The sequence below is a fragment of the Vombatus ursinus genome, unplaced genomic scaffold (assembly GCF_900497805.2).
Source record: "Vombatus ursinus unplaced genomic scaffold, bare-nosed wombat genome assembly UNPS02014945.1, whole genome shotgun sequence".
NCBI classification, from domain to species: Eukaryota; Metazoa; Chordata; class Mammalia; order Diprotodontia; family Vombatidae; genus Vombatus; species Vombatus ursinus.
Window position 1 is genome coordinate 20,119,724 of NW_020954723.1, and position 23,298 is coordinate 20,143,021.

The 23,298-nt window shown below is 40.4% G+C and overlaps 1 pseudogene; it reads left to right on the top strand.

Annotated features, from left to right (window-relative positions):
- The first annotated feature begins 3,741 nt into the window (after positions 1-3,741).
- LOC114030162 lies at positions 3,742-4,093 on the top strand (annotated as a pseudogene).
- Positions 4,094-23,298: the final 19,205 nt, after the last annotated feature.

The following is a 23,298-nucleotide window of genomic DNA, read 5'->3' on the forward strand; positions in this document are numbered from 1 at the left end:
ACATGGGCAATAGGGAAATTTTGTTTTGCTTGACTACATGTTTGTAGCAGGGGTTTTGTTTTTCTTTAGTTCTTAATTGGGGGGGAGAAAGCAGATTCTTTTTATTAAAAATAAAATTTATTTTTTATTTTTATTTTTGTTATAAATAAAATTTATTTTTTAAGACTGTGAAATTGCTTTGTATTACTTATTATGTTATAAATACTTTGTATGTATTTGTCTGGGCACATGTTTTTATCCCCTAAAATGTAAGCCCCTTTGAAGGCAGGGATTGTTTTGTTTAATATTCTCATCTCCAGGGCCTATTACAATTCCACACACACAGTAGGAGCTTAATAAATGTATGTTGAGTTTAATATTCTCCTTGATCTAAGAGAAACAGGATGTAATTGAAAGTATATGAGCTTGGAGTTAAGCATAGGCTCAGTTTCTGGTCTGGTTACTTCCTAGCTATGTATCATTGTATAAACCATGTAATCTCTCTGGGCCTCAGTTTCATCATGTATAAAATGAGGGGGTTAGATTAGATGGTATCTAAAGTATCTCCTAGCTCCACATTCCAAGTTTGTAGTCCTAGGTTCATATTTGACATAGTCTAGTATGTCTCTTATTAAATACCTCCTGCTTCCCCAGACAGAGTTCCCGAGACAGAGAACATTATCATGACGAGGATTCTCTCACTATCCTCAGGTGACTTGAAAAGTAGGGAGGAAAATGTTTCTGGCACATTGCCACAATATAGTGTTACGCCTTGCTGCCCTAGTTACACCCCTCCCCCCCCCCAAAAAAGAGGCAATGGCCTAATAAGTTCGAAGAGCAAACAGGAAGAACGGTGTAAGTATATTCCTGCATGTTACATTAGAACAACAAAGTCTCAATCAGTGGAAGGAGACAGTAGGAAGCTTTTTTTCTCCAATAAGCTCAATTTGAAAGATAGCATGCTTTGTTAGGGGGCTAGCCTGGGAGTCATGAAGATATGATTTCAAGTCTTGCCTCTGATACATCCTTGCTATGTGTCAAGATAAGCTATTTTAATTAATCTCACAGAATCCCAAACAACTCTCTAAGAATGTAAGTTATAAATTAATTGCTGATAAACATTGGTGGGAGGAGGTTCCATTTTAGGAATTCCCTGCACCTGTGAAATCACAGGTTTGACTAGGGAGAAGAGAGGAAGTCCTGGCATAGAAACATGTTGCTAAAATCTTCTAGACCCCAAAGGAAAAGAAAGAGGAATAAACATTTATATAGCACCTACTATATATGCCAGGCATGGTTAAGCACTTAAAAAAATATTATCTCCAAAAGCAAACACTTCTAAGTGGGGACAGGGTCAAAAGAGAGAATAGAATAAATGGTGGGTAGGATAGGATGAGGGGAAATATACTTTGTTTTTCACAACAGGACTACTATGGAAGGGTTTTGCATGACTACACATCTATAACCTGTATGGAAATGCTTGCCTTTTTAATGAGGGTGGGTGGAGAGGGAAGAAGGGAGAAAATTTGGAACCCAAAGTTTTAAAAAACACATGTTAAAAATAAAAAATTTTTAAAAATGAAAAAAAAATTATCTCATTTGATCAAAAGGGAAGAAGTATTTAATTATTGAGGTTGTGGCAATCCTGGTCACTTTCTTTATTCAAATATTCATTTCAATTTCTTTTTTGTTTTGTTTTGCTTTTTGGTGAGGCAATTGGGGTCAAGTGACTTGCCCAGGGTCACACAGCTAGTGAGTATCACGTGTCTGAGACTGGATTTGAACTCAGGTCCTCCTGACTCCAGGGCTATTTCTATTTCAGTAAACATTTATTAGGCACTTACTATGTGCCAGGCACTGTGTGAAGTGCTAGGGGTAGAAATAAGAAAAAGAGACAGCTTCAATGGTCCACAAGGAGCTTACAATCTTGTGGAGGAAGATGGCACACAGAAAGAAGCCGAGAAGAAGGGAGTACCCAAAGGGGTATCCAGTGCGAGGGCATGGTGTTCCAGAGAGTCAAACCAAGCAGAGCAGCTGACGGGAAATGGAATTACCAGTTATCCAGATAGTGTTCCTTCCAAGTGCTATAAAAATTTAAAGTGGCAGTGTGAGGGACTGTCTGATGTTGGCAGCTACCAGGTTAGGAGCTGTGGCAAGAGTAGGGTAAGATCTGGGTATTTTGGAAGTCGAGGCAGGGGCTGTGGTAGGCAGAGTCATGGTGAACTGGGATGGGCTGGATACGGAGAAGCCCTGAGGCAGTGGGCAGTGCTATGTGAGATAAGCTGGGTGCAAGGAAGTAGCGGGAGCTTGAGCTCCTGAGGCAAGGGGCAGTGCCACTTGGGAGTGGGACGGCAGAGGACTGAGTTCCCCTTGCTTGGTCCCCTCCCCATATGCAACGTCATCCCCAGACGCCTCTTGTGACCTTCCTGACTTCCTGGGTCCCTTTGTGCAGCACTGACCCTAGAACCCTCCTCCCAGTGTCTGAGTCTGACTTCCTAGGTCACGTACTCTGTCTATGCGCTAATCCCAGATGCCTCCTCCCTGTATCCGGTCCTAGCCTCCTACGTCACTCCCTCCCCCTTGGTGTGCTAAACTCAGACAGCCCCTTCCGGTATCTGACCCTACAATCATTGGCTAGTAAGCGGGCTGGGGAGGAGGGGCTAGGTAGGGATTTAGGAACAAGCGTGGTCAGATCACGCACTCTCTCCTGGCTCCTGCCCTGTTGCTCTGGCCTTGCTGCTTGGCCTTGCTATGATGGCTTGCTGTGATGGCCTCTGAATAAAGGTCTGGTGTTGGCGCCTCCCGATGGCTCGTCTCTGTGTGTTTATCCGGCTGAAGACCAAAGACTCGGAAGTGAGTATGACTCTGGTAGCGTGCTCCTTATGGGAGGAGAGGGTACTGGCGTGCGGCTGGCAGAAGGTCGGCGTGCGGCCAGTACATGGAGGTAGTGGTGATGGTGGTTATTATTATTGCTTACCTCCCTCCTCTAAAATCTCATTAAAATACCTCTTCATGGCATGGAATTAACTCTATATTCTCAGAAGCTTTGCTAGCAGTGCATAAGCTTTGGTCATCCTACTAAGCTGGAAAAGCTTCAAGCATGGACTATGAGTCTATTGCCTTGGTCTAACTAAGTGTGAGAGGTTCATCACCAGAAGATTGGTCATCTGGTAATGAATATTTCTATCATGACAACCCTTAAGGGATTGCTATGTATGTGGACAGAGAGAATATCAATGAAAGCACAGATCTTTTGAGTGGTTATATTTTAGCAAGACCAGGAATGTGCCTATCAGTGCAAGGTCAAATGCCACCCCTGATCTCCAGCTTGGGACATAATTTCCACAGTGTTTGCGACAGTGAGCCAGAACTACAATCTGGGTTTCCTGAATCTCTGACCCATCTTCTTTCTACTATACTGCCTGCTCTTTGTAAGAAATCCAAGTCTTTGTGAAGCCCCAGAAACCACACCATTTCTTACTGGCCTCAGGGCCCTCAAGGAGCCATCTCTTCCCCTTATAGTTGGTTCCTCTCCTCTCTGCTGGTTCTGATACACTGAATCATTGAGGGAAACAGTATTTTACTATGTGGTGATCAAAAAAACAGGATTAGACAACTTCTGCTCACTAAGCTCAACAAATTTCCATGATGCCCAGTTCCCGTACAGAGCTTTTGGTCAATATCTAGTACTGTTGGTGAAAGAAAACAGACTTGGCCTTTTTCCTCCATCTTGGAGCCGGGGAGGCCTGCTGGAAACAGGACTTCTAGAACAGCAAAATGTCTGGAAGACTGTGGTCCAAGGCCATTTTTGCTGGCTACAAGTGAGGAACTCCGAAATCAGAGGGAACATACAGCTCTTCTGAAAATTGAAGGAGTCTATGCTCGGGATGAAACTGAATTCTATTTGGGCAAGAGATGTGCTTATGTATACAAAGCTAAAAACAACACTGTGACTCCTGGTGGGAAACCAAACAGAACAAGAGTTATCTGGGGAAAAGTTACTCGAGCTCATGGAAACAGTGGAATGGTTTGAGCCAAGTTCAGAAGCAATCTTCCTGCCAAGGCCATTGGACACAGGATCCGAGTGATGCTCTATCCCTCAAGGATCTAGAATATGAAAACCAATTAAATAAAATTGCACATTTTTTGCAAAAAAAAAGAAAGAAAAGAAAACAGACTTGATTTGGCCGAGAACCAAAGACTGGATGTCATATACAGGTAGGACCAATATTCTGGAAGATGCCAGAAGTGGGAAATAAATAAATAATGATAAATTCTGGAGTGGGGCATAAGGGAAGTTTGGTAACAGGTCATAGACAGGTAGTAAGTCCATTAACAAATATTTATCAAATGTCTACTACATGCAAGGCACTATGCTAAGCATTAAAGATACAAAGAAAGGTCAAAAAATTAAAAGAAAGAAACAAAAAATCTAGTCCCTACTCTCAAGGAGCTATAGTCTAAAAGTGGAGATTGCATACAAACAACTATGTACAAATAAGATATAAATAGTATAAACTGGAGATAATCAACTGAAGAAAGGCACTCAGTATCACTTAGCACCATGAGGCAGATGACAATCTTTCAGCAATCTGACCCCTTGTGTTTCATCTTGAGAGCTTTATTTAGAAGGATGCATCAGTCCCAGAGCAGTGTGGCTTAGTGGGTACTAGTGTCAGAAAGACTTGTGTTTAAGTCCTGTGTATAACATATATGTGGCCATGTGCAAGTCTTTCAACCTCTAAATGATCCAGGTTACTCTCTAAGACCTAAGTTACAGATGAGTTACTGACTGCATCAGTGGAAGAAGTTCCCATGTCAAGAGATCCTTACATGAACAAAATCACAAGTCTGGGATAATAATGTGTCAATCATGAGGTGTTACTTATGGCTCAGTTCCCACCTGCCAGTTTTTCCCATTCCTTCCAGAACCAGCTTGTTGCTCCAATCACTTCCTGCCTCAATGGTCATGGTTAAACAAATAGTGATTAGATTAAATGAAGTCATAATAATATTAAAGAAAACATAAACCACTTATGTCATGGAGTCCTACATTCTACTCACTTCCCATTTCTGATCCCTCAAAGGCAGAAAAATAAATCCATTCAGGTTGGAGTTCTCCATTCTTATGCTCTCCCAAGATGAGAGTGGGAGTTGACCTGCTCACCAAACACCTCTTGCCTCCTGCCATCAATGGAAACAAAGGGGATCACAGTCACTCTTCCCCTTCTCCCAACTCTAGGTAAGTATCAAGCTGAGTACTGGGCTTCATTAGAGTTATTGCTGCTTCCTGAAACACTGCAAGATCAATCAACAAACATTTATTCAGCACCCTACCATGTGCCAGACACTGTGCTAAGTGCTGGGGATATAAAAGGAGGTAAAAGACAGTCCTTGCCCTCAAGGAGCTTACAGTCTAATGGGGAAAACAATATGCAAGTAAATATATACAAAGCAAACTATATATGGGATAAATAGGAAATAATTAAAAAGGGAAAGCGCTGGAATTAAGAGGAGTTAGGGAAGACTTCCTGTAGAAGGCAGGATTTTAGTTGGGGCTTAAAGGCAAGTGGAGGAGGGAGAGCATTCCAGGCATGGGGGCCAGTTTGAGAAAATGTCCCAAGTTGAGAGATCAAGATCAATGCCTTGGGGCAGCTAGGTGGCACAGTGGATAGAGCACCGGCCCTGGATTCAGGAGGACCTGCATTCAAATGCAACCTCAGACACATAACACTTTCTAGCTGTGCGACCCTGGGCAAGTCACTTAACCCCATTGCCTAGCCCCACCCCCCCAAAATTAAAAAGATCAATGCCTTGATCATTCCAGGATCTTTATAACAGATTTGGGAAACTCTGCTCTCAGTCCTTGCAATCTCAACACTAAAAAAGAGGTACCATTCAAATAACACAGAGGCTAATGCCCATGGGTTGCCACCTAAGCATCACAAATATCATGCCAACAGTGACAAGGGGATAGGTGAGGCATAGGTTGACTCCAGTTGCCACTGTCTACCTCTTTTCATTCAAAGCAGTGTCCCCTAAGCCACAAGTCCATAGTTTCAGTTCAACTCCCTCATCCCCAGCCCTCTGACATTCTTGCTGTCAGACAATCTCTGCCTTCATTAGGGCAGGAAAGGATGCATCAGAACATCACATCCCTGGCACTGGAGAACAATACTCTCGTTAGGAAGAGCCACTTTACATGTGGAACTAATCAATACATATGAGACTCTGCCCCAAAAGGAAAAATCTTGCCCCTCTGAAGAAGAATCAGATGTTTGTCCTTAAAGGAATGATGGAGTGGTTCCATGGATGCCACCAGGTAAGAGATCAACCAGTAAAAGTCAGAGCAAAAATAAACTAATAATAGCTAATAATGACTCCTTAACAAAGGGTACTGAGGCAGATTTTTTTTGACCTGCCTGACATTTGCAATAGAAAATTTGCTGCCTTCTCAAGAATTTCCAAGACCTAACAAGTTTGATGACTACAGCTCACTTCCGTTGATTCACATGGGTACAAATGATATTTCCCAGGGGTGTTCCAAGCTTCAAATAAGATAATGGTTGTAAAGTACTTTGCAAGCCTTAAAGCAATATATAAATTCCAGTTGTTACTATCATTATCAACATTGTCATCATCATCATCATCATCCAGTCACACCCATCACAGTCTGGTGATGACTTTATTACCTGAGTGTTCTCCTGCTTTCCTGCTGAACTCAAGCAATGTTCATAGATCAAGGTGTTATGAGTGGGGGGCAGGGTAGTGTATCACATATACTCTTAATTTTAAACTGCATAATTAAGACTTCCTTAAGTCATATAATAATCTACAAAATAACAAATTGAGCCATGATTTATAGCAAGGTATAAATGCTTGCAATAAAATTTTAACGATAGCTCTTGCAAAGTAGTTAGAGTTGGCTCTAACACATTCCTGATAATACCAGAAGGAATCTAGAAAGCAATTTCTCAAGATTGTAAAGTCATAGGCAAGAAAATGAGTAACTTAAGGGTACAGGGAAGATGTTTTCATCACTGTTGCTCATTGAAGGCAACGAGAAAAGAAGAGTAAAGCTGATTTGGAGTGTTAATATCTAGTTAAGAAAAAGTTGCATGAAAGTGGATTTTGGATTTCTGGACCAAGGCTTAAAATAGAGAAATTATATACTCTTGGTCAATGTCGCAGTGCACCCAACAAGGGCTAGTTCAAAATGTATTTGAGCTCTAAAATTCTAATAAAAATCATTTTTAAATGAAAATGAAGCAGGAGAGAGAAAACAGTCTACACATATCTACCAAGCTTGATACTATAAGGAACAGCTGCAATGCAAGAAGAATAGCAAGAGAGACACCCAGAACTTCACAGCAGACAAAATCCAAGAAAAATACCCAGCAAGATGTCCATGACCTCAGATGTAGCAGAGTAAAAATTATAATGAACTAGAGATCCTAAGGCAAGGTTACATATTTGACCTTACAGCTCTTTGAGAGCAAGAATTTTATTGTTTATCTATCTATCTATCCATCTAGTAATTTATTTTTGCCTTTATTTATATCCCCAGCACTTAGCACAGTACCTAGAATACAGTAGGTGCTTGATTAATTCTGGTTGACTTGATTTGGTTTGTTGATTTTCAAGTAAATAAGATGAAATTCATGACTAGAATATGGTTCTGAATGGAAACACATTATTCAAAAGAAACAGGATAGAAAAAAAGAAGATGGAGCATAATTGTATAGAAAGAAGATATAATTATGTGAAGAAATTTGGAAATAAGAAGGTAGAAGTGAGCTGGAAAACATTTGGGTGATCAGTGGAGGTAGCAACAGAAATGGCATTCTCACTGGTGTATACTACAAACCACCTCAGAAATAGTAAATAAAGAAGAAGTTGAAGAAACAGATTAGAAACTTTGGCATAGGGTCATTATATAGTAAGAATAAAGTATTTCAGATTTTTGGACCTCTATAGAAGCACCTTTCTCTGTTAAAAAAAAAAAAAGAAAGCAGAACATATAATAATTTGTCTAAATGATAATTTTATCCTTAAGAAGCTGGAGGAAGCAAGGTAGGAAATAACTATTTTATAACTGATTCCCAACAACAAGAAGGAATTGGTTACTGGTGTAGAAATGATGGGAACCTTAGGCAAAAGTGACCACTCTGTATTCGAATTTGTGTTAAAGAAAAAGGAAACTGGTCATGATCTGACATGCTCCTTAGATTTTAGGAGAGCATTTTTTGGGGGGATGGGGGGCTATGCAATGGGGTTAAGTGACTTGCCCAGGTTCACACAGCTTGTGTCTGAGGTCAGATTTGACCTCAGGTCCTCCTGACTCTAGGGCCAGTGCTCTATCCACTCTGCCACCTAGCTTGCCCCTAGGGGAACAAATTTGAAAGCATTCAGAGAAATGCTAGGTAGGATCCCATGTATTGATGTTCTCCAAGGGAAGCCAACCCAAGAATAGGAAGCTCTGAAGAACAATATTCAGAAGAACAAACAGAAACAACTCTAATGAAGAGGGAAAAGGATCACAGAATCACAGATTTAGTGGTGGAAGAGACCAGTCCTTTGAGGTTATCAAGTCCCACTCGTTTGTTTTACAGATAAAGAAACTGAGGTCCAGAGAGGTTAAATGACCTGTCCATGGTCACACAACTCATAAGGAAGAATTATCTAAAGATAGTGCTGCAGATACTCAGGAAATTCACAGACGGACATAGATTTTGAAAAGACATTTACAAACCATGGAAGCAAGGACCATTAAAAAAGGAATGGATACAAAGTATGCCATGGTCTTATAAGGAAACAAGTGGGAATGGTCAAGCTAAAAATGAGTTGAGAGTGCTGAGAAAAACCAAGCATGGTAGAAAGGGAGTATTTTTAAAAAACTAAATGGGGAAAAGAAGAGGATTATAGAAGAGCTAGGATCAACTGATTTTGTGGATGTCACAATGATCATGGACAATGGAGAGAAAATAAAGCTGATCAATTCATTTGTTTTCAACCAAGGAAAATGATCTTTGAACTAAGAAAGAACAGAACAAAAATGGTGAATTGGGAGTTGGTGCCCAATGTAAGTCAGACATTTTAAAAGACCACCTCTCTGACCTTTGTAAGTTTGAGTCACCAGGCTCAGATCAACAACATCCCAGAGTGCTGAAAGAACTGGCAGGTGTGATTGTTGAGCCATAGCCAAGGATCTTTGAAAGATTACAGAGAATGAGAGGGGAACTGGAAGACTGGGAAATGGCAGCTACTGGTGTACTTCTCAACAACAATAAAAAGAAGGGATTAGAGTATGTAAACTATAGGCCAGAGGTCTTGATTTCAATTGCAGGCAAAATTCTAAATTCTATTATTAAAGGAATGATTAGTGAACATTTAGTAAAGGAAGCAGTGGTCACAAGGGGTCGTGATGACTTTGTCAAAAATTTGTCATGTCACACTAACTTAATTCCTATTTTTGATAGGGTTGCTAGACTTATAGATCTATGAAATTTTGGTTACAATTTACCTAGATTTTAGCAAAGAATTAGACAAAAATTTTCATACTATTCTTATGGATAAGATGGAGTGATAGAAACTTGACAAAAGGTAGATTGGGAAGAGACTGAATAATTGGACATAAAGAGCAGTAATTAGTGTTTCAAGGTCAACTTGGAAAGAAATGTCTAGTGGAGTGTTCTAGGTGTCTGACTTTGGCCCTCTACTGTTTAATATTTTTATCGGTGACTTCTATAAATGTATAGATGCATGGTTATGAACTTAGTAAATTACACAAAACTAGGAGAAATAACTAACCTACTGGAAAATGGAGAGGATCCAAATAGATTTTGACAATTTAGAATATTGGGCTGAATTTATTAAGATGAAATTTAATAGGAATAAATGTAAAGTCCCACACCAATTCAAAAAAGTCAATTTCCTAAGTACTGTATAAGATGAAGGAGGATGGATAGGATTCATATGAAAAGAAAAAAAAGGTCTGGGGATTTTAGTGAATCACGAGCTCTACACCAGTATGACATAGCACTCAAAAATGCTAATGTGGAGCAGCTAGGTGATGCAGTGGATAGAGCACTGACATTGGAATCAGGAGGACCTGAGTTCAAATCTGGCCTCAGTCACTTACTAGCTGTGTGACCCTAGGCAAGTCATTTAACCCCAAATGCCTCTAAAAAATGCTAATGTGATCTGGGTATCAAGAGAGGTACAGTGTCTAGGAGCAACAAGCCTTTACTAGATAAAGCTAGAGTATAGCTGTACTCTACTACACTGATTAGGTCAGACCACATCTGGCTTAAACACATGTTTAATTCTGGGTGCTGTATTTTAGGAAGAACATTATTAAGCTGACGTGCATTCAGTTAGAAGCAAATGAGATTCAGGAAAGCTTCACGATCATGTCATACAAAGACTGATTGAAGGAAGTAGAATAGAAGACATGTTAGTGGAGCTGGTGGGGGTCGGGGAGGGGCATGAGAGCTGTCTTCATGTAGTCAAAGTACCATCATGTGGAAGAAAGATTACACTTGTTCTGCTTGAACTCAGAGGACACAATTGGGAGCAATGAGTGAAAATTGCAGAAAGGCTGATTTGGGATTGATGTAAGGAAAAATTTCCTAGCAATTAGAGTATCCCAAAGTAGAATGAGCTGTCTTGCTGTGTAGTGGGTTTGTTATTACCAGACATTTTCAAGCAAAGGAGGGATAGTTACTTGTCAGGTATATTATGGAGGGGATTATTGTACAGGAAACAGCTCAGATTAGGTGGCCCCCAAAAGTCCTTTTCAATACTGATTTTTCTTGTAATATAAGGTTCCTTATTCTAGGTGTTTGTACTTTTCATTAAAATATTCTCTGAAGCAGAACAGATATTTTTCTCTTTGTTATTTTTTTAATTCTTTTTAATTTTATTTTTCAATTAACAAAAATCTATTTTTTATCCTATTCATCTCTATTCACCACAGGAGGAAAAAATTAGAAAAACAAAACCTTTGTAACAAATAGGCATAGTCAAGGAAAACAAATATCCAAAAAATATATGTCAATCTGCAACATCAATCCATTACCTCTATTAGGAGGTGAGTAGTATGGCTTATTATTGATTCTGTGGAGTCACTGTTGATCATTGTTTTGATCAGAGCAGAAGCACAAATTCAAACATCAGCTTCTCCTTTTCCTCCCTTCTCCCAAAATACTCAATAAACAATATACAGTGTGTAAGATTTTGCCAGTTTCTAAATGATAAGATGCAGGCACTTTATATACCCAGGCAGCCCTGAGTGGACAGTTGTTTGCTGTTAGGTTTCCTAACCCCAGCAAAGCCTACTCTCCCTCCCACCTCCATCACCCCACAGCTTTCGGCTACTGTGAGTCATGTGTAATAACAAATGAGTTACCAAAGGCCCTAGCCAACAGCTCACCGATATCTCCTGGCAGGAGAAAAGCAACGGCGACCTGGAGCTGGGACCTTGTTAGAGTTTGTAATGAGCTGACAGGAAAATATTTCTGCCTGATTAGAATCCCTAATGAGCTGTTGATTATCAAGAGCATGAGTAGGCCAGCCTCCAGCCAGCTCCCTCCCACCTCTTACACTAGGGAGTGGCATCCATCCCCCTTTCTTAGCTTTGCTTCAGGCAGTGAGGGACTCTATGCTCTGAGTCTCTCTTGCCTCCTGTCAGCAGTAAAAATAAATAAATACAAACAAAAGAATTAATGGATAGCCCCTGTTTGTCCATACCTCTCCCTTCCCCACCACTGGTAAAGTCCACCTTTCCATCCTGGTTATTTTCCCTGAACTCTTTTGTCAACAGCCACCCACTTTTGTATTCTAATGATGTCACCTTGGCCTGGCCAACAGGGCAGAGGTGTCACACTGACCCTCTGGAGGAGGTAGTGCACTGAGACATAGGACTGCTGACAGAATGCAGATCCTGAGCAGCAACCAGAAATACATTAGACTGCAGACCAAATTCCCACAGACTGTGTAGAGAAGCCTCAAATCTAATGATGTATCAGCTCAGTTCAGGTTCAATTTGGAGAATATTTTAAAACCCTACTTTTGTTACAGCTTAAATATTTCAGAAAATATCTTGGTTAATTTCAGATTGAGTTAACCCATCAGGTAGTCTTTTGTTTTGTTGGGTAACTTTGAATTGGTTTGAAGTTCAGGAAGGATTTAATATCTGGGTTCAGTTTAGGATTTGGCCAATTATGGTTCCTTCTGGGTTTGGGGCTCATCATTGAATTAAAGCTTCTGATTTAGAATGTATGAAACCATGATGCTTTAAAAGCTTAACAGTTTGTGTGGGCCTGGTTTAGGAGTTTGAGAAAGAGATAAAGGTTTGCTCGACAAGGTGTGAAATTGAAAATTGATACCCCACTTTGTTTTGTATTATTTTGTGTGTGTGTGAGGCAACTGGGGTTAAGTGACTTGCTCAGAGTCACACAGCTGGTGAGTATTATGTGCCTGAGGCCGGATATGAAGTTAGGTCCTCCTGACTCCCAGGGCTGATGCTCTATCCACTAGGCCACCTAGCTGTCCCTTATTTTATATAATTTATTAATTATTGATTGCTAATCACAGGAAACAATACTTATGGATCTGATTTGGACTTGATTGTATAGGCTTCAGTGGAAGAGTTTGTAATAGTTTAACTTCCCTATTCTTATGGATTACAGATATTGACCGCAAAGACTCAATATCTGTAAGTTTTTGGAAGGGAAGAGAGGGAAAGGGAAGAAAAGTCAATCTGGTCATAAGATGTTTTTTTGCCTAGCACCAGCCACTCTGGTGTTAGATGGTGCCTGACATGGAACTTTCCATAAGAAACTGGTAAACTCTGTGTTTTTCCTGTTGTGATGGATCCTGTAAATCCCCTCTCTGGGTCAAGACAAATATAAACTCACTCTTCATCTTCATGGCAAACCAATCACAGGCTCAGTTTAGTTTGCATCGCTGGTACCTTATATAACCAACTATATAAAAGAATTGTTCTGTCCATCAGAGGAACCCTTGGCTATTGAGGCGCCTTGGATCCCTTTTATAAGCAGTTGCTAGCCTTGCTAATAAATTGATCATACTCAGAACTTTGTGCCTCAGGTGTTCTTTATCACAGATTTTTATCATGGCAAAAGGAAGAAGAAAGTAGTGGATGAATTCCAAGACTCTAATCTCACCCTCAATGCCTTCAATTCCAATCATTTATTTTCTTGTATATGTTTGTTTTGCATATATATATGTGTGTACTTGTTACTTCTTCAGATAGATTACAGACTCCTTAAAGGCAGGGACTGTTTCATTATTGTTTCTGTATCTTCAGTTTCTGGCAAAGTGGCTAGCACATAACAGGTACTTACTACATGCTTATTGACTACTTGATCTGTGAGATGCAGCACAGGAAAGTATTTTCTCACCACTCCTGAGTCGCCATATAGGGAATCTCATATTCATACTATTCTCTTCATAAGAGCAGATTTCATTCAGCCTCACTGTAGCTCTACTACAGGCTGTAGGATTCTACTGAATAGAGCTCTACCCTAATACACAGAATTCTAACCACAACACTCAGAGCTGCTTTCCCAGGAAAGGTTAGGCAAATGCTCAACAGCTCTTCAGTTTTGTCCATTCTTCCCAGGCAAATATTCCCAAAACCTCAGTTAAAAGTGTAGAAATTAACCAAGCATCCACATTCCTGGGGTGGGGGGAACGGCAAAGGAAGTATGGTATAGTGGAAGGAATGTTGAACTCAGAGCTAGGAGACTTGGGTTTGAATGCAGACTCTGACACTAGTTTCTTGACTAGTTTCTTGGCCTTAGTTTAAGGCCTCCCTCTGACTCTACTGAGTATCTGAGCCTGGGAAAAAGATTTAACCTCTCAGCATTTTCAGAAGTGTCAAACACGCAACTTGTGGGCCGAGATCCACAATACACCGCAGTGCAACTCAAACCAGATTAAAGTGTATTTGAGAAATATTTAACAAAATAAATAAAAATACGATAAACATACATAATATTACATTTTAAAATTAAGTCAATATGTGGCCTAAAGGAATCCTTATGTATGGTTTGTTGTTGTTGTTGTTGTTGTTGAGTTGTATCTGACTCTTCATGGCCCTATGGACCATACTGTCCATGGTGTTTTCTTGGCAAAGATACTGGAGTGGTTTGCCATTTCCTTCTCCAGTGGCTTAAAACAAACAGAGGTTAAGTGACTTGTCCAGGGTCATACAGCTAGTGCATGTCTGAGGCTGGATTTGAATTCAGGTCTTCTTGACTCCAGGGCTCTGTCCACTGAGCCACCTAGTTACCTCCTTCCTATGTATGGTTTAGTGACCCCCATTTCTAGTTGAGTTTCACATCTCTGTTCTAGGTACTCTAAGACTGTAAGCTACAGAGAAGGGAATGACCCGCATGAGTAGAGGGAGTTTTCTCAGCAAGGAGTTCCCTATACCAGTAAAATAACAGGCCCAGAACTTGTAAACATGTGTTATAATTCTTTTAAAAATGAGTCTCATCGATGCCTTCAGTCTTTACATAATGATCATTTCCCACTCCAGCCCTTCAGAATGAACCCTCCGTCATGATAAAGAAAAACGATGAAACAAAAAAAAAATCCAATATGGAGACGATGTTTGACAACATATAAACTAGTCCAGGGGTGGGGAACTTGCAGCCTCGAGGCCACATATTGCCCTCTAAGTCCTCAAGAGCAGCCCTTTGACTGAATCCAAACTTCGCAGAACAAATCCAGGTTTTGTTGAGGACTGAGCTACTCTTACTGATGACTCAGATCTATATGAATCAAAATTCTATTCATCATATTTCATCTTCTCTAATAGGACCACCACTAACCTTCCTTGAATTTCTAATTCATCACATCACCATCTCTCCTGTCACATAAAGTAAGGAACCCAAAATTTCCTTGGCTCCTAAAGGGCTTAGCTCTTTGTCATTCAATAATCCCATTCAGGCATGATGTGAAGACCCTGAGCGTGGGTGGAAAGATGGGCAAAGAGGATGCCATGTAGTCTTCACCCTTCAGTGTTCTCACTCCCCTCTTTTGACTTCCTTACTAGGAATGAAAGAAGAGAATCAATTTATCCCAGAGAGAGGACTCTAAGATTTTTATGGGGTTGATAAATATTTCCCGGGAGCAGTAGGAAACAATAATACCCTATAGCTGTGGGAAGAACCCTGGCTCTGAAGTCAGAGACTTGGGTACAAATTCACCCTCTGATGCTTACTATTTGCATGACTATGGGAAAGTCATTTAACCACTCTCAGTTTCCTCATTTGTAAAATAAAAAGGATGGGTTAAATAGACTCTGAGGTTCCTTCTAGCTCTCAATTAAAAAAAATTATTTAAAATTTTTTTAAAAATTATTTATTTATCCTTTTTCAACATTTGCTTTTATAAGATTTTGAGTTCTAAATTTTCCCCCTCTGTCCCCTCCCCCTTCCCCAAGACGACATGTGATCTGATATAGGCTATACATATGCAATCATATTAAACATATTTCCACATTAGTCATGTTCTGAAAAAAGAATCAGAACAAAAGGGAAAAACCATGAGAAAGAACAAAAAAGAAGAAAAAACAGTATGCTTTGATCTGCATTCAGACTCCGTAGTTCTTTCTCTGGATGTGGATAGCATTTTCCATCATTTTGGAGTTGTCTTAGATCATTGCATTGCTGAGAAGTCTAGCTCTCAATTTTTGATCCTTCTTTCTAGTCTTCAAAATGCTTCACATACATTTTCTCATTCAATCATTACAACAGCCACATGAGGTAGGTTGGGACTCATACTCTAATCCTCTGATGGTGTATTTCTTTCTCACTATTATTAACCTAAATGATCTCTAGTTTCCCCTCCAGCTCTAAACTTCTCTAAATCTATGATTCTAGGTTTAATCACATCCTATTCAGTACGAAGGACCAGAAGTTGGGCAAATGTTATTTTTAACCCTGGTGGTTGTGGCATTTAGTCCTGTTGAGTGGAAGTTCTAGGGAAACAAACTTTTTATCACTCTGAGAGGGGTTGGACAACCTTTATCCCTGAGATCTACCTGTCTTTGAGGAGCTGCACCAACTTGTCAGACTAGAAGTATCTTTGGTGGAGATTTACCTGATAAGACTGGTGATTACCCAATAAGAATTAGCTCTTGAGGTGTAGCTAGGTGACACAGTGGATAGAGCACCTGTCCTGGAGTCAGGAGGACCTGAATTCAAATCCAGCCTCAGACACATTAAAAAAATAAAAAACTAGCTGTGTGACTGTGGGCAAGTCACTTAACCTCAATTGCCTCACCAAAAAAAAAAAAAAAAGAACTGGTTATTTGACCTCCATCATATGAAAAATTCCTCCTCTTCCTTGCATTTGCTATACTACTCCATTAAGCCCTACTCCCACGACACTGGAATATGGGTGTTACTCCTCTACAAGAATCCATGGAACCAATGCCAGGCACGCAGGAGGTACTTAATAAATGTTTGGATATTATATGTAATCCAATGCCTAACACTCAGGAAGTACTTAATAAATGCTAGTTGACTGATTGACCCTTTGCATGGAAACATTAAAACAGATAAAACAATATATTTTTAAAAATCTGTTTTTGTTGTTGATTCATTTCAGTTATATTCACTTCTTCGTGAGCCCATCTGGGGTTTTCTTGGCAAAGATCCTGGAGTGGTTTGCCATTTCCTTCTCCATCCCTTTTTATAGATGAGGAACCTGAGGCAAACAGGGTTAAGTGACTTGCCCAGAATCACACAGCTAGTGTCTGAGGCCAGCTTTGAACTCAGGTCTTCCTGACTCCAGCCCCAACACTCTATTCACTGCACCACCTATCTGCCTCAAAGGGGTAATTGCAGAGTCCTGAACTGATGTTTGACTCATATTTCCAATAGGGCCAGTCGGCAGAAGAAAAGTCAAGAATTCTGAATGAGGGGCTTGGTTCTTTGTGGTAGTATAAGCCAGGGATCCACTACCCAGAGCATTTTTGTTATGTACTGTTGTTGGCATGGAATTCTGCCCGTTTCTCACTAAAGTTAGCTCATTGCTCATGAAGTATTGACGTAGGCAAAGGCAGACCAGATACAGACTGAAAATCACTTGCCTGCTTCCTCTCCATGCCTCACACCCCCTGCTTCTGACTTTGAGCCTGTGAGTATAAGTTTTTAGTGGCTGAGGGGTACAACATATCCCTTCTGACCCTTTGAAGCTTGGCTGTTCCCTCCTCCTCCTCCATTAGTCACATCATTATGGGGGTGGAGAGATTAGGGTGAGGGTGTTATATTGGTGATTCATGCCATCCTTGCTAACTGAGTTAGTTCTGTTCTAGACCTCAAAGAACAGAAGAAAAGCAAACCTGTCCTCCATAAATCTAAACACAGGGTTTGTTGATGATATACAAACCACTGGTAGTCCACACAAAAAAGATTAAAGGATATACATGTTAATCCATTTTTCAGGCCACCCAAGTCTCAGCTGCCCATTCTGGTCTCTGAGAAATGAAGCAGCTCTTGAACCATTACCAAGTGTCCAGCCCTGCCTAAAACTGCAGGCTAGTTCCAAATGTTCCCAGCATTTGTTTTAGACGTGGGAAGACAAAGTTGGAAGCATTTTTTCTCTTTATCTTTTGGAATAATTTTTCAAATGCTCCAATCTAGGGCAAGCAGACCCCAGGAATTCTCAGAATACACCAATCATATGTAAATTGGATAAGGATACACACAGAAGTTGCCAAAAATCCCTTTGTTGTCAGAGTCCTTTGCTCTCTTGGGTTCATTAGTCATTCTACCTGTTTCTTTTCCCCAGGGAAGGAACCCAGTCTATCAATACTGTATCGCCAATCCAGGATGCATTTCTCAACCTTCAGGCCTTGTGAAAGTATGTGTAATTTAACCCAGTGATTCTCAAACTTCTTAAAAACCATGGCACAGAATTCTTCACTCTGAGGAATCATAGAACACAGGATATTTACATTGCCCACTAGATATCTGGGTGGGCCTAACCATGCTTCACTGTTCACCCCAGTAATCTTCTTGCCACTTTTCCTCTTCTCTCTAGGACAAAGCCCCAGGAAGACTTAACCCTGTCACTTCCAGAATTCCTATCCTGGATTCCTGGCTATTCTGATCGATGAGCACCTTACGTGGCCCACTCCATGTAGGTAGCCTCAACCATGCTTATACCCTTGCCATTTTCTCCCAAACGCCCTGCCACACATTCCTTCCATATTCTCTCCCTCTTCCTCTTTCCCCTCCCTACTCCTTTTCCCAGTTCTGGCACCATAATCAAATCAACACTGCCCTTGCTACTAGAAAGCATATGTCAATCAAATCTCCAATGCCTCCACTCATTGCCCCTATAACTTTCTAAACCACAATACCTCTCCCTAGTCACCGCTCCCTTAAAATGCATGCTGTCTCTAGCAACATTGTGCAATGATCAGCTATGATAAACTTAGCTCTTCTCAGCAATACAATGATCCAAGACAATTCCAAAAGACTCATGATGGAAAATGCTATCCACATCCAGAGAAAGAACTAAGGAGTCTGAATGCAGACTGAAGCATACTATTTTCTGGGTTCTTTTTTTTCTTTTTCATGGTTTTTCCCTTTTGTTCTGCTTCTTCTTTCATAACATGACTAATATGGAAATATCTTTAACATGATTGCACATGTATAACCCATATCAGATTGCTTGCTGGCTTGGGGAAGGGGGAGGGAAGGGAGGGAGGAAGAAAAATTTGGAACCCAAAATCTTATTTAAAAAATGAATGTTGAAAACTTTTAATAAAATCTTAAAATCTTAAAAACTATCTTAATAAACTTAAAATAAACTTTAAAAATCTTTAAAACTATATTAATAAAATACTATTTACAAAAAAAATTATAATATGTGCTATCTCCCCCTATTAGAATGTAAGTTCCTTGAGGGCAGGAACTATCTCCCCCTTTTGTATTTGATCCCTCAGTAGATGCTTAACATATTCTTGGATAAGTAAATTTCACATTAAACTAAATTATTTATACATTTTCCTGTCTACAAGAATTCACAGCACACTGTATACCTTTGACAACCACTGCTTTAACCCTATCTCAATATAAATGATCTGTCAGTATGCAAATTTTACAGCTGGGTATAGCCCCAGTGGAAGGAGAATACTCTGTCCTCCCATCTAATGGTCAATAATATTTCATTCTCTCAGGCTCTTCTCATAATTTTCTGGTCTCAAATCTCTAGCTTGGAACTACTCTGGAACTGGGTTAGGAAAAGTGTCCCACTCTATCCAGGAGTTGGGCTGGCAAAATAAGGCAAAGTTTAGAAAACTCCCAATAAAGCAAGTTTCTCCACCAGTGCAGATCAACAGATAGAATTTATAATCTTTTTTAAAAATTTATTTTATTTTTAATTTATGGAATAAATATTTCCATAATATAGTATAATAAAAAGATGATTGTACAATAAATTGCAAATCTATTATGTACAACTTGATATTCCTTTTGAATATATAATAAAGTTATCATGTAAATTTCTTTTTTTTTCCTTTTTTTCCTCTCCCTCTCCCCTCATAGAACTTATAATCTTAGAGAATTTCCTAGGGCAGAAGAGGTTAAATGACTTGGTCACAGTCAAATATGTTCAAATCCTGCCTCAGACATTTACTAACTTGTGACTTTGGGCAAGCCCCTTAAGATCTCTCAATCTCAAGTTCCTTATTTATAAAATGAAAGGGTTAGATTTCATGGATGACCTGTGTGGTTCCTTCCAGTTTGAAGTCTATGATCTGATAACTTATATGAGTAGAAGACTTGACACAGTGGAGAAAGTACTGGACTTGGAGTCAGGAAGACCTGAATTCAAATCTAGCCTTAGATACTTAACTAGCTATGTGACCCTGGGCAAGTCATTTAACCTATGCCTGCCTCAATTTCCCTCATCTACAAAATGTTAATAACAGCACCTAGCTCCCAGAGTTGTTGTAAGGATCAAATGATATAATATTTGTAAAGTGCTTTGCAAGAGTAAAGCATTATATAAATGTTTGTTGTTATTATTATGTTCCAGACTTCAAGGTCAGCCATCATTCTAATTACCACTTCATGCTGCTCCAGGACATATTAGTTAAAAGTATAACAACAACTCACATTTCTATAGTACTTTCTTCACAACAATCCTGTAAAGTTGGTTGTATAAGCTTTATTATTTACATTTCACAGAAGAGAAACAAACTTAAAGAAATTAAATGTCTTATCACAGGATAAATAATGTCAGAGTTAGGGTGTTGATCTAGGTCTTGCTTGATTGACTCCAAGTGCTGGGCTTTTTCCAGTATATACTGGAAAATGATGGTGCTTCTGTGAACAATCCACTTTATATCCAGTATTAACTAATATAAAGGTGGGGGTCAGTTGAATCGATCAACCACCCCAATCTTCCTATTTTTTTTCCCAGTCTTCTTAGAGTAACTAACAAGGTGCTGACACCTTTATCAAGTGAGAACATCTCAGTTGAGGGGCAGCTAGGTGGCGTAGTGAATACAGCACTAGCCCTGGAGTCAGGAGAACATGAGTTCAAATCCAGCCTCAGACACTTGATGCTTACTAGCTATGTGACCCTGGGCAAGTCACTTAACCCCAACTGCCTAGCAAAAAACAAACAAACAAAAAAAAAGAGAGAACATCTCAATTGAAACAATCAATCAATCAAGGGGGTTGTAAAAAAAAGTCCTGAATCATTTTGGAAGAAGCAATATGCTTCTAGCCATGGGATGAAATGAAGCTACATAAGAAGTATACTGGAATTTGTTGGAGGGTTTATTTCAGTCAAAAACAAAACAAAACCTGAAAAAGTTTTAGAAAGACATTTAATGGGTCATCCAGCAAAGAAGAGAACCAAAAAAATATGTGACTCCTCTTGGAGCCTGTGAGTTTTACATTAAATACAGTTCAAACAAGGGTACAAGCTGAGGAACCCAACGTGCGGGCAGCTTCAAAAAAAAAAAAAGGCAGTGTCCAGATGTTGCTTTAGATGTACATCAACAGGTAAGCATAAACACTCAATAAAATTTGAGTAAAGTCAAAATACAAACTTTTTGGGTGGACCCAAAAGAAAACCTGGGTAGGATCTAAGCATTCCTTGGAGCAATTTTGGGTTTCCTTGGAGGCCTCTGGTTCCCCCTCATGTTCTGGGTTAACCAATATCTAATCACATAAAGCTAGGTTCAAACAATATTAATAAATAGTAAAATATTTTCCCCACATTTGTCATATCCTGTGGGGCCAGGGGAATCATAGAAACTTAATTAAGAATCACAGATTTCTGTGGCAGGCCAGCATAAGGAACAGAGCAGTTTCAGCTAGGCCCCTGAGAGAGAATGATTGGGGTTGGGGAAAGGGAAGAAAGAGAGACCCTGTTTCTATCCATCGCCTCCAGCCCAGGAAAATGATTTTATGAACTTTAAAAGGTCACAATATTTCAGACTTCTTATAGGTATCCTAGCAATGTGCCTCAGACAACAGTGGTTAATGGCATCTGTATTGGGAACTGAGGACAAATTAGGTAGAAATGAGGAAAGGCAACTTCAGGATTCTACAAAGAGCTCAGCATAAAGCTGTATCAGACCTAAGGGGAATTTCATGGTTCCCCCAAGAAGAAAAAAAGACTTTCAAAAATCAGAAGCTGTGCATTACTCCTTTGCCACATATATTTTCTATGCATGATTCCACGTTCCCTTGAGCCATATATGTACTTGTGGGAGAATACACCCCCACTTTGGGGAGGAATGTTTATGCCAACTGTTCTCACTACATTACTTTGGAAATTTTATTTAGTCTTTTTCAGTTGTGTCCAGATCTTCATGACTCCTTTTGGGGTTTTCTTGGCAAAGATACTGGAGTGGTTTGCCATTTCTTTCTTCAGCTCATTTTACAGATGAAGAAACTGAGGCAAACAGGGTTAAGTGACTTGCCTAAGGTCACACAACTAGTGTCTGAGGGCAAATATGAACTCAAGTTTTCCTGACTGCAGTCCCACCACCTAGCTGCCACTAGTATTATCTATGCTTTAGTAAATATGTTTCTAAAAGCTAATTAAGCCTGTCTGCCTAATTGATATCAACTGATAATCAATGGATGGCACTTCATGAGCTATAGAACTGGAAAAACTCATCCCCTCAGGGTTACCCTAGAACCCTCAGGGAAGAAATGTTTAGTCATCCTCTGAGGATCTAAGCTGACAGTTTTAGTGGGGAAGGTGAGAAAATGAGGCCAGAGCTTGCCTTGTGCTGGCTCTGGACACTGACCTGAATGAGTGTAGCTTAGATGCCCTAGAAGTATGTAGACTTACCTAGGGGATAAAGAGATGAAGGAGGGAGAGACCAAAAAAGATGGCTCCCATGGTCATTGCCCATGAAACAGGATGGAAGCTCCAAAGGGAAAAAGAAAAACAGTGGTCCCTATATCACATTATTGGGGGATGGCTGGAAAGGGATCAGAGAGGAAGCCCCTCACCAATTGACTAAAAGAATATTTTAATTGATTTCCCTTGTTAAACAGGCAACGGCCTGATCGTTTCCCAAATCCAGTTGTGTGGATGGAATTTTTTGTGACATTTACTGAGAGACAGCTGTCTATTTTCAAGCTGGCTATATCAGTCTGGTGCTGAAGTTACATCTGTTAAGAAGCCTCTGCGTTTGAGTTTTTTGTTTGTTTGTTTGTTTTTTTCTTCCTGGGGGCTACTGCCGATTGAAAACATGCCATTAACTGCATGTTCAGAAGCACCCACTCGACAGAAACGTGAGCAAAAGGAAATAACAATGTATCCCCGGCCGCACATTCCTGGGTCTGGAAAGGCTGCCCCAGGCGAGGGAGTCCATCCGGAACGGAACAGAACAGAAGGAAACAGAGAGGCCGGCCCTGTCAGCTCTGAGCGCAGTGTGGGAGAAGGCTCAGCCCAGCCCTGCAACTCGCGTCCCTAGGGGAGGGGAGAGGGAAGGCTGCTTCTGGGGGCAGGGTTATGGTAATGATCCGTGACCACACACAGACCCGCCGCAGTCTCTGGCCCCTGACAAATGCTACTTGTGACCTTCAATGGCAGAAAAGCAAGGGCCTCTCCTCTGGGGGCCAACTGCAATAGGCCATCTGGAAGCGGGAGCAGATACCTCCCCCTTCTCCCGCCCCCATTCCTAATAGGGGACGAGGCAGCTGTGGCTTAGGGGCACCTGCCCAGGTGCGCTTGGCTCCCTCGAAGACGTCCACATCCGTGCGCACGCAGCAGGACGTGCGTGGGGCGCCGTCT